A 10,512-nucleotide genomic window follows, 5' to 3' on the forward strand; every position below is an offset into this window, starting at 1 on the left:
TGATTTTTTTTTTTTTTCCAGATTTTTCATCCTCTTCTTACCCGTTGGTAGGCTTGTTATCCCTTTAGAAATGAGTGCTCATTTGAAAGAACTGATTAGATCATACATCAATACTTTCAGTGGTTCTGGTCTCTCACTTGATTTTGTGTGCTTTGAGATAAAATGCAAGTTTAAAGGTCTGTCTATATGTACAAATTGCACAGGCTGAATTAAATAATGTCCTAAGTTGGAAATGGTTCAGTTTAACTCCTTAGTCATTTAAACCAGTTACCCAATTAAACAAATCGGTACTAGTTACAGCAAAGGTGATTTACAAGTATACAGAGTGATTGCACTCATTTAATTAAATCTGAAAAAAAATCTATTTAATTTCATTGATAGGATTTCTGTGTTTAGGTTTCACCTTGGAAACATTTTTAAATTGTGAAAAGAACCACGTATCTTAAAACCTTGGGAAGAACATAGGATTTAAAAAATGTGTGAAGATTTTGTGACTAGAAGAGAACTTCTTGATTACATCATAAGCAGGAAAAGACAAAAAAGGGAGAAAACCAAAGCCAATCAGACTAATTTTGTTGTGCGATGTTGATGAAAAACTAAATATTAATGATAGGTTGTGAGCCACAATCCTATTATCAAGACTTAAACTGCTTTGCATGAGCTGAGCCTTAGAGGCTGCCCATATGCATCTTCATAGCACATCTCAAATCTCAGGTGAGTTAGCTTAGCTAAGCCCATGCTTTCTATTGTAGGGCTTTCTCAAAACATTCCACCTACTAAGCACATAATAACATGAGAGCAGTGAACGTAATAGACTAATTTACAAAAACCAGCAGATGTTCAATTTGTACTGGTAGGAAGGAGATTATTACCACAGCATCTGAGAAAGTCTCTACACTGGTGACAGAATTTGAGGTTTATCTTCTAACTTTTGGGTTCAAACACTCCACTTCCATAACCTCGATGATAGCATTTAATTCAGCATCAGAATAAGGCTTATGTATTTGCATCATGAGGTCCCTGGAGGATAGGACTATTTGAAATATATATTATGATTTTGTAAGTATTTACTTAATGTTTGTAAACTATAGTTTGTATTTTCACATTCTTTTTACAATCCCTTTGCACTGAAGTTAGCACACGAAAAAGCCCCACAAATCCAAACAACCAAAACATCCAAGATCCTTGCTCTGCAAAAATAGGTTAAGAAAGGATCTTTCACTGAAGACGTGAGTGTTCTGTGCTCTGTTCTAAAAACCAGACTATGAACGTTTAATGCAAAGGCTATGAGTCTGACTTACCACCCACTGAAGTCAGGCAAAAATGTGATTTTATTCATCATTGTAGTGTTCCTTCTGTTTAGCTGAATCACATCAATTCAGAATGCTCAAAACCTCTATAGCTGTGTCTTTTCCTTTTGAGACTAAAAAGCTATTATGAGAAAAATTGTTATGTTGAAAAAGTGAGAGTGCTAATGGATTATTAAATGTCTGGGTTAACCTTGCTAGAGATGTTTTCATTGGGATAACTCAATTTAATACAGTATAACAGAATTTTCTAGTATATGTTAAAACCCAAATGGTGATGTGCAAAAGCAAAGAATGAAAGTCCCTTTGAGATATCTGCTTGAAAGCTGATTATTTGAAATTGCTGTAACCTTATAACTCCTTATTCCAGCGATGAGATAATGATATAATTTAGAAGCGGGTGGCTTAGTGATATATGTTTCATTTAGATTCTTTCTAATAGGTGACATTTATTGAAAGCTGACTCTTGAACTGTGTTCCATGTCTTGTACTATCTATCTGCCTTGGAGTTGTTGGACACTGTAATTACATTTTGCTTCATTTCCTGTATAATTTATGTGAAAATCCTTCCATGGTAGGAAAGTATGAAGTCCAGATAATGAGAACATGACAATGTATGAGATTTAAGATGGTTGTTTAGATTGCAGCTTGAACTGCCCATGACTCAGGCACTTTCAAGGTCATCCAATATGTAGTGAGCTCAGGCAGACATGGCACTTTTGAGACTGTATAAAATAAAAATTCTTTGCTACTTTTAATAAACATCAATCTTAGCATCATTATTCCTAGAAATAGTGGTGTTTCTCATGGGTAGAGTAAGAAAAAAATGCCAAATCTTATCATGCTGCATTACTGTGACATTTAGCCACTAGCACGCTGTTTTGTGTGAAGAATATTAATAATAATTTTATGCCAGGGCATAATGGTTTGAAGTTTTGTTATGTTACACTTCCAAACTTTCCCCCTTGGCAGTTTCTTGATGGTACTAGATGTATTTTTCACTAATGTGTTTCTTAATGCCAATTTTTTATTTTTCCCTTTAGAAAACTCTTGTAGCTAAATCATTATGCTGCCAGTTCCTCTCATCACCAGCCTGGTCTACATTACATCTAGAGATAATTGGCTGGATTTGTTTTCCAGGCTAAGGATATTTTATATTTTCATTATGCACTGTTGGCTCTTAGGGTTTGTGGACTTTGTCTAGGTAGAATTTCTGAATCCTGTTTTAATACTGCAAACTCTGTATATATGCCTGGGTGTCTTTCATTGCATTCTCACCATATATTTTGTGTGCTAAGAAACAGAAATGGGCCACAAGACAACAGCCAGTGAGCATATTGGTCCCTGAAAGTGACGTTAGATTTGCTTTGCCTCCTTGGTCTAAAGAGAGAGAAAGTTTGCTCCAGATTCCCCGTGGGAAAACTACAGGGATCAGCTTTCCCCAGAGAAGAGAGATGGATTTTGGTGAATCCTTTGAAGTCTGATCTTGGGAAGACTAAAGGGGTTTGGGGATTGAATAAGGAAACAAGGAGACAAGTTTTACAGAGGAAGCAGGTACATTTCCAAGGAAGGGAGAAAGGGCCCAGCCAGAGCTTGAAGAAAACATCCTGTAAAAGGTACAGGCTGTGGATGAACTACTGCAGGGGCATCCTGTGGCCCTTAAGGACTTTCAGGCAGTTATGACATGATACCTTTGACATAAACCCATTCTACTGTTCTAAGGGATGAGCCCACCCTGTATCCCTCTGGTTCATTCCCACCACCTCTCTTGTGCTCACAGTAAGGATTATGCTGCTGAATCAAAGAGCTGATCTGCTGAAAACTGATCTGGGAAGTGAGGAGAGGCAGGGGATTGTCAGAAGTATAATGCAGAGGTGCTAATCATGTAACCACAGTCGGGTACACCTAGATTTTCAAAGTACTTTCTAAGTGTTGATGCAATATCCTGGAAAGCAAGAGAAACAAGTGCATCTCTTTGGGGACAATAACTTGAATAACTGTGTTTGGGGGTTTTCCTTGGACAAATTATGATTGCTAATGAATTAACTGTTGTGTACCTAAACAGCCTCCTAGGTGATGCAGTAATAGAAAGTAATAGAATTAATAACATTCCTTATGCAGTGAATTAAACTGATCTGGATTCCCTCTCCTTTTTTTTTTTTTTTTTTTTTTTTTTGTGAACATCTGGTTCGTGAAGAGATTAGACAATAAATGCAGGTGAACTAATCTTACTGTTTCAGTGCCAAAGGCCCTTGGGGGGCAATTTTAGGCTGTAAAATTGAGTGGATGTTATCAAAAGCAAGGAAAATAGAACAGATTTTTATGAATGTCTGCTCCAGCCACACCCCACCTCTCCCAGGCTTTTGTCTTTTAAGACTTTCCCAAGTATCATCACTCCAGAAATTCTTAGCCAATCAGATCTGTGCATTGTATTTTAAATACACTTTACATTAAGAGATAGTATCACTTCTTTCTTCTCACTCTTTAACTAACTGATATAGCCTAAGCATTCTTCTGAAAGGGGAAAAGTATGATTTTTCTAAATCCCTTTATTTTAAGACACAGTCAGAATTCAGGTCTTGTACTTCCTAAGTGCATGTTTTCAATATTAGGATACTGGACAAAATTATCATAATCTTTTTCGTTATTGTGGTTACCGTGTGTGGAGCTCAATCCATGATGTTCCATGATAAGCATATGGGATAAAACTCTGCAGGGATTTAGGCATGACATAAACATGTAGCACCTCAACTCTCACAGGTAGAAGATCTGGGGAAGGACAAGGACTGCCTGAAGAACTTGACTAAGGTGAAATCAAACTCTTGGGGATCAAAAGGAAGTTTAGAGTCTTGACTATTTGTGCTCAGAAGTCCTTGCCTTGGCTGAAAAAAAAAAAAAAGACTGCTCTTTTTCAGTTCTTCTTGGATGAAGAACTTCATCACATGCATTTCAAAGTGGCACTAAGCTCTGACAGAAGGTGTGGTTATGCTGAATTTTAGAAATGGTGCAAAACAACATTCTAATGTCTGGAGGACAACAAAAACCAATTTGAATTGAACCAGACCCAAACTTTCTGCATTTCAAATTTTGACAGTCCTTTGCTTCCTCACACTGGGACAAAATGAGACAATCTCACAGAAAAATGCAACTTTTAAAAGCAGTTGTGCAAACTCAAGGTTTTAATCTCAGTCAAAAATGCAAAACCAACCCAAGCCCTGACTATTCAGTTACTTTCTGCTTTTGTCAATTCCTTGAACTCTTCCTCTTCTAAAATGTGAAATTTTTGTTTTGTTTTGTTTTGTTTTTTAATATTCTAAAATTTTCTTCATTTTCACTGACTTGTAGGTCTGGCTTGTAACGACTCATGTAAGTCTGGAAAATAATTTGGTTACGGTACTTTCAAACATGACTCTGGTAAAATGGGTAAGTCTGTAGGATGCACATCATACTGCCCAATAGACAAATCTGCACAAAATATGTTTTCCTTCATGGCAGACACTTGAAAAATAATTTTTCTCATGGTGTTTTATTACTTTCTTGCACCTGAAAGTAGAGAGTTGCAAGTTACAGGGTCATGCAAACCAGGGCAGTGCTGCAAGCCATGTGCATCAGTTGAACTGGCTGTAAAAACTGTTGGGACCTGCTCTGTCCCACCATCACTGCTTGACTCGGCATGTGACTGTTCTGTTTGTCCCTAGCCCCCCTCTGCTCCCTTTCTGTTTGCCCTTAGCCACTGTCTTAGCATTAGGCTCTAAAACACTCTTTGACAATTTTCTGAATTCGATATATTCTGTTGCAGATTGTAATGTCACAGAAATTTATATTTAAATAATCATGATACTCACCTATGAATAAAACAGGTCGTGATGGTGTAAGATCAGTTAACTGCATAGGAGGAGCTTTTTAAACGGAATATTTTTTTATGTGGGATGTGAATTCACGAAGAAAATTGAACCACGATGGGAGTATTCCCATTGATCCAAGTCTGATAAATGTCATCAAAGTGTTATGAACATGCTGAAATTGAAAAGTGAAAGCTACTGTATGAAATTAAACTGTCCAAACTTATGGGGAGACAATGGTTTAACAGAGTTCAGTAGATCAATTTTACTCTCAATAAGTAAAGATGATGGCTTTGGCATTGCTATCCTGGAAATCCCATAATTGTTCTTACGTCCAGCTGCACATCTACAGTATCTCTGGGGACTAAACAGGTGAACTCAGATTGTAACTTGGGAATGGAATGTCCGTCTTTGAACTCCAACTGGGTTGTCTTTTGATCTTACTGCTTTCAGCTCTAAAAGTAAAGGTCCTCACCTAAGAGGAGTTTTAGTGTTTTCACACGAACTTGGATGCTGTACAACATCATCACCTATCACTGGTTTCTGTGGGGTGGAATGTTTTTAGCACTACCGATAATTAGTTTGATTAAAGATGCACAAAGCTCCTTTATCAGTGTTTCCAAATACTTCTTTCCCACCTGTTTTATGTACTTAAGGCTCTGGAGGGATAATATTCTCTTTTTACAGAGATGACTGGGAAAACTTGGTCCTTTCTGAATTTTTACCTTGGAATTGGGATCAGCACTCTTGTGAACCTCCCAAGCAGGGAGATTTTGAAAAGGTCCCAGAGTTTAACTGCAGTGCTGGAAAGATGGGTAAAATTTAAACTGAAACTCCATGGGAATGGACAAGCACGGAGAACATAGCCTACTGTTTGCTTGAGTTTTCGGTAAGCAGAGTTCACCAACCCAGCTTTTTCCTGGGTAAGCGTTTGAAAATGCAAAATGATCCTATGGATCAAATGTGAGGCTTCCTATTGCACACAGCGAGCTGTCACTATAAGTTTTGCAGTAAAAGGTTAATGTCCTGTTTTACATTCAGTTAATGGCGATTGAAATTAAATCTGTAACCTCGGTAGTATTCGTTCAGAGTAAAACAAACCCCGATAGGTTTCTGGCTTCAATAGAGCATATTGAAACGGGCAGCTGGGTGTTCTGGCTGCTGAACTGCTTGCTGAGTTGAAAAGCAAAACCAAAACCCTCTTTGTGATCCAAGTGAACACTTGGGTTTTTTAAAGAAGCCATTGCAGGGGTCATGGGTGACAGAAGATGCCACCAACTTCAGAGATAAGCTCTCGAAGCCTGCTTTCTATTTTCTCTTAAAAATCACTCTGCATCCTTTGTCGGATGGACTCTGAATTCATGAGTCTCTTGCTGCTCGTTGTGCTTTTAGTGTTTGGTAGTAACTTCAGATTATGTAGTGATTCCAGCACTGGCAGTATTAGAGCTATATAAATGTCAGGCTTAAATTGTCCTTTTGTTTTTTTAGACTTTAGGCTTTATTCTAACAAATGAAAACCAAAATTAATCTTTCTTGTTGACATGTTAAGATATACTAGCAAATTAAATCCATGTAAATCATTAATGTTAGCATTTTAATGTCTTTGGTAGTGCTATATCACCATCATATTAAAGGACAATGCTTTATCTGTGAAATCTACTCATTTCAGGGAATGACCCATGATGTTAAATCTTAATTTAATAACCATTAACAGTGTGGTTCCTTCAAATGAAAACTAGGGCATCCAAAAGCCTATGGAGAAGTGGGAAGCAGGAATGGTATAATTGAGGGAGAAATAGCTGAGTTTCTGTCCTGTAGTTTTAGAGGTGTAGCTTCTGTTCTCAGAGGGATTTGGGATGTTACTTTGTCAAAACCTATTTTCTGGGTGTAGGATAATTTTCCCTTAGTGAGATGTCTATCTGCAACATGAGTTTAATGTTTCTGCACATAACTGGACAAGCAGGCAGCTGATGGACTTTAGTAGATTGACCTGACTAAAGAGCATTTCTTCTCATGAACTAGAGCAGAAGAATCTGGCCCCCAGGGCCGTGCCACTGGCCAAGATGTAAAGGAACAATTACAACAAAGGAAATATATTTGAACTGACTTATTGTTGCTTTTAAATTATAAAACGGGAAGCATATCTTGCAGCAGGTCAAAAAAAGTGGTGATGTGGGTGTGTTTGCAGTATACTCTAGAAATCAAGGGGCGTTTCTGGCACTTAGAATACTTCCTCTGTTTTTCCAGCTGGAAAGAGGTGATAAGCCTTTCAGTGGAGACGTGTTTCTGGGCTGATACCCGTTCCTTCTGGCTGTTTACTTTCACTTGATGAATGGTCTGACACACAGAGAGGATAGTAGGATGCTGCTTCTGCCTCTGATCTAGGAGCCAAACAGGAAAACCTTTCCAAGGCTGGTGGATTTAAATATGGTACAGATAGTTTGGTATGTCAAAACTCTAACAGCCTCTATTTTACGAACTTCACTATGAAAAAATAATAAAATGCAGCACAGAAAATGCAGAATTGCTATGGTCCAACCTTCTTGGGAAGCTGGAAATTGGAGCCCAAACACTTTAGTCTCTATTGTGGCTAACAGAGGCATGTACGAGAGATGCTCAGAATGGAGTTGGGACTAGCAAGCTCAGCTCACAGAAAAGTCCACGCAGTAAGCAGAGCATGGCTGAGTGGTGTTTCCATGAATGGTTTTTACTAGGTTTAAAAGTTATGCATATGTGACAAAAGGGGGAGTGAAACGGGTAGTGAAGAATACAGCTGCCTAGTTTTACTGAACTCTGAATGGGGGCATTAGAGGTATTTTGCTACCATTTTGGTGCTTTTCTGCCTTTCCTAATGGAACTCTCGAGATTTCTGGGGAGGCTTCAAACAAGATACACCCGGAGATCTGGGCTTTACTACTAGCTCCATTTTTGAAATGCAGAGTCATCTTTATCTGGTCCTGCCATGTCATCTAAAAAGTGTGGAGTGAATTACACCAAATGGACATTTTGAAAACTGTAAAACCATACAAGTGACTCTCAGACTATAAATAATGAGATTTGTGACTACTTAGCCCTGTAGTTATTTAAGTCTAGTACAATGGACAGAACCCTGATCATGGAAAAGTAAAATTTCTCAGCAAGATGCAGTATTTTAGATTAACTCAGGGCAGAGGGAAAAAGCAGCCTGTGCTGTTCTCTATAGGAAATGTAGCAGAGAGAACTGAATGTTCTTTCTTGTCAGAGGCTGCAAATAAAAGTTAACTACAACAGACCATGATTTATGTAAATGAAACCCTTGCTGCATCGTGCACAGAGCTATTAAGGAGAGAAAATACCAAGTTAGGAACAAGTGAAAACTCTCTCTAAACTCTTCCTTTCTCTCCCACATTCTCAGCATCAAATGATGGACGTAGAAACTATTCGTATCAAGTTTTCTTGGTCTGTTTTGTTCTGTTTTAATAATGTGACTGTGGTGGGTTGGCCTTGGCTGGATGCCATGTGCCCACCAAGGCTGCTTTATCACTCCCCTCCTCAACTGTCACAGACAAAAGAGACTCAGCTTAGGAAAAGTAACTTAATTTATTGCCAATCAGAGTAGGGTAATGAGAAATAAAACAAATATTAAAATACCTTCCCTCCACCCCTCCCTTCTACCTAGGCTCAACTTTAATCCTGATTTCTTCACCTTCTCCCCCCAAGCAGTGCAGGTGGACAGAGAATGGGGGTTGCTGTCAGTTCATCACACGTCTCTGCTGCTCCTTCCTCCTCAGGGGAGGATTCCTCACACTCTCCTCCTGTGTGGGGCCCTCCCCCAGGAGACAGTCCTCTAACGTGAGTCCTTTCCACGGGCTGCAGCTCTCCGTGAACTGCTCCAGCGTGGGTCCCCCACGGGGTCACAAGTGCTGCCAGTGAACCTGCTCCAGCGTGGGCTCCTCTCTCCACGCGTCCACAGCTCCTGCCAGGAGCCTGCCCCAGCATGGGCTTCCCATGGGGTCACAGCCTCCTCCGGGCACCCACCTGCTCCGGTGTGGGGTCCCCCTGGGCTGCAGGTGGGTCTCTGCTCCCCCGTGGACCCCCATGGGCACAGGGCACAGCTGCCTCACCATGGGCTGCAGGGGAATCTCTGCTCCAGCCCCTGGAGCACCTCCTGCCCTCCTGCCCCGCTGACCTTGGGGGCTGCAGAGTTGTTTATCTCACATATTCTCACTCCTCTCTTCAGCAGCAATTACTATTGTGCAGGTTTTTTCCTCCTTCTTAAATATGTTATCCCAGAGGCGCTACCACCATCGCTGACGGGCTCAGCCCTGGCCAGCAGCGGGTCCATCCTGCAGCCACCTGGCATCGGCTCTATGGGACATGGGGGAAGCTTCTGGCAGCTTCTCACAGGAGCCACCCCTGTAGCCCCCCACTACTAAAACCTTGCCACACAAACCCAGTACAGTGACCCAGAATAACCACAACTCCTGTGACGGAAAAAGGCACAGGAAATTCCCTTGACCATGTGTCAAGTTCTTGAGCTGCCTTGGTCCCAGAAAAACTTGGAACAGGCTATTCTGTCCCGACTGCCCAACACCAGTATCCCAGAGGCGCTGACAGAGAGGTGGTGGTGGAGCTGACTGTAAGAACTGTGTCAGGGGACTTTCTATTATGAAAATACAACTGCTGGCAAGTACACCATGTCAGTTGTCCAGAAGTTAATCTTGGATTAAATGGATGGATAACTTTTTGAGTAGATGTAAACTGAGTGAAAACTGACACTACTGTATTTTGGTTGTGAGACATTCAAAACTGAATACTGGTGGTTTACAATCAGTTTTATCATGTACTCGAATACTTCGAGTGAATTAGGAAGTTCATGCCCATATGATGATTGTTAATGACTTTATACGTAAGCATCATATAATAGGCACTGGGTGCATCATTTCAGTGAAATGCAAAGGCATTATCCTTTTTTAAGGATGGAAAATGAGGCCTGAAAGTGCAAGATTTTGGCCCAGGACATAGAGAAAGAGAGAGAATAGTTATTTAATACAGGGTTCTTGAGCTCACAGCACCAGTCCATTTGTTGTCTTTTTAGTGATTCTCTGTGTTAAATAAGCTTTTAGTGTCTATTAAATTATTTTTGTAATAAAATCAGTTAAGTAGTAGAGCTGAAGAAATGGGAAATTAGCATCAGATGGCAATGTTTTCCAGGAGTTTAGCTCTAGGGATAACCATTATTATAATCAATAATCTAGGCAAAGATTATTGTAAATGTTAAAGGTTGTATGGTAATTAATGGACTTGAGCATAATTAAGATATCAAAAATATCAAGAAAAAGTGAATTACTTTGTAATCTGTAATTGTCTAAATAGTAGGTATT

Source organism: Athene noctua, chromosome 13 (genome assembly GCF_965140245.1).
Source record: "Athene noctua chromosome 13, bAthNoc1.hap1.1, whole genome shotgun sequence".
NCBI lineage: Eukaryota > Metazoa > Chordata > Aves > Strigiformes > Strigidae > Athene > Athene noctua.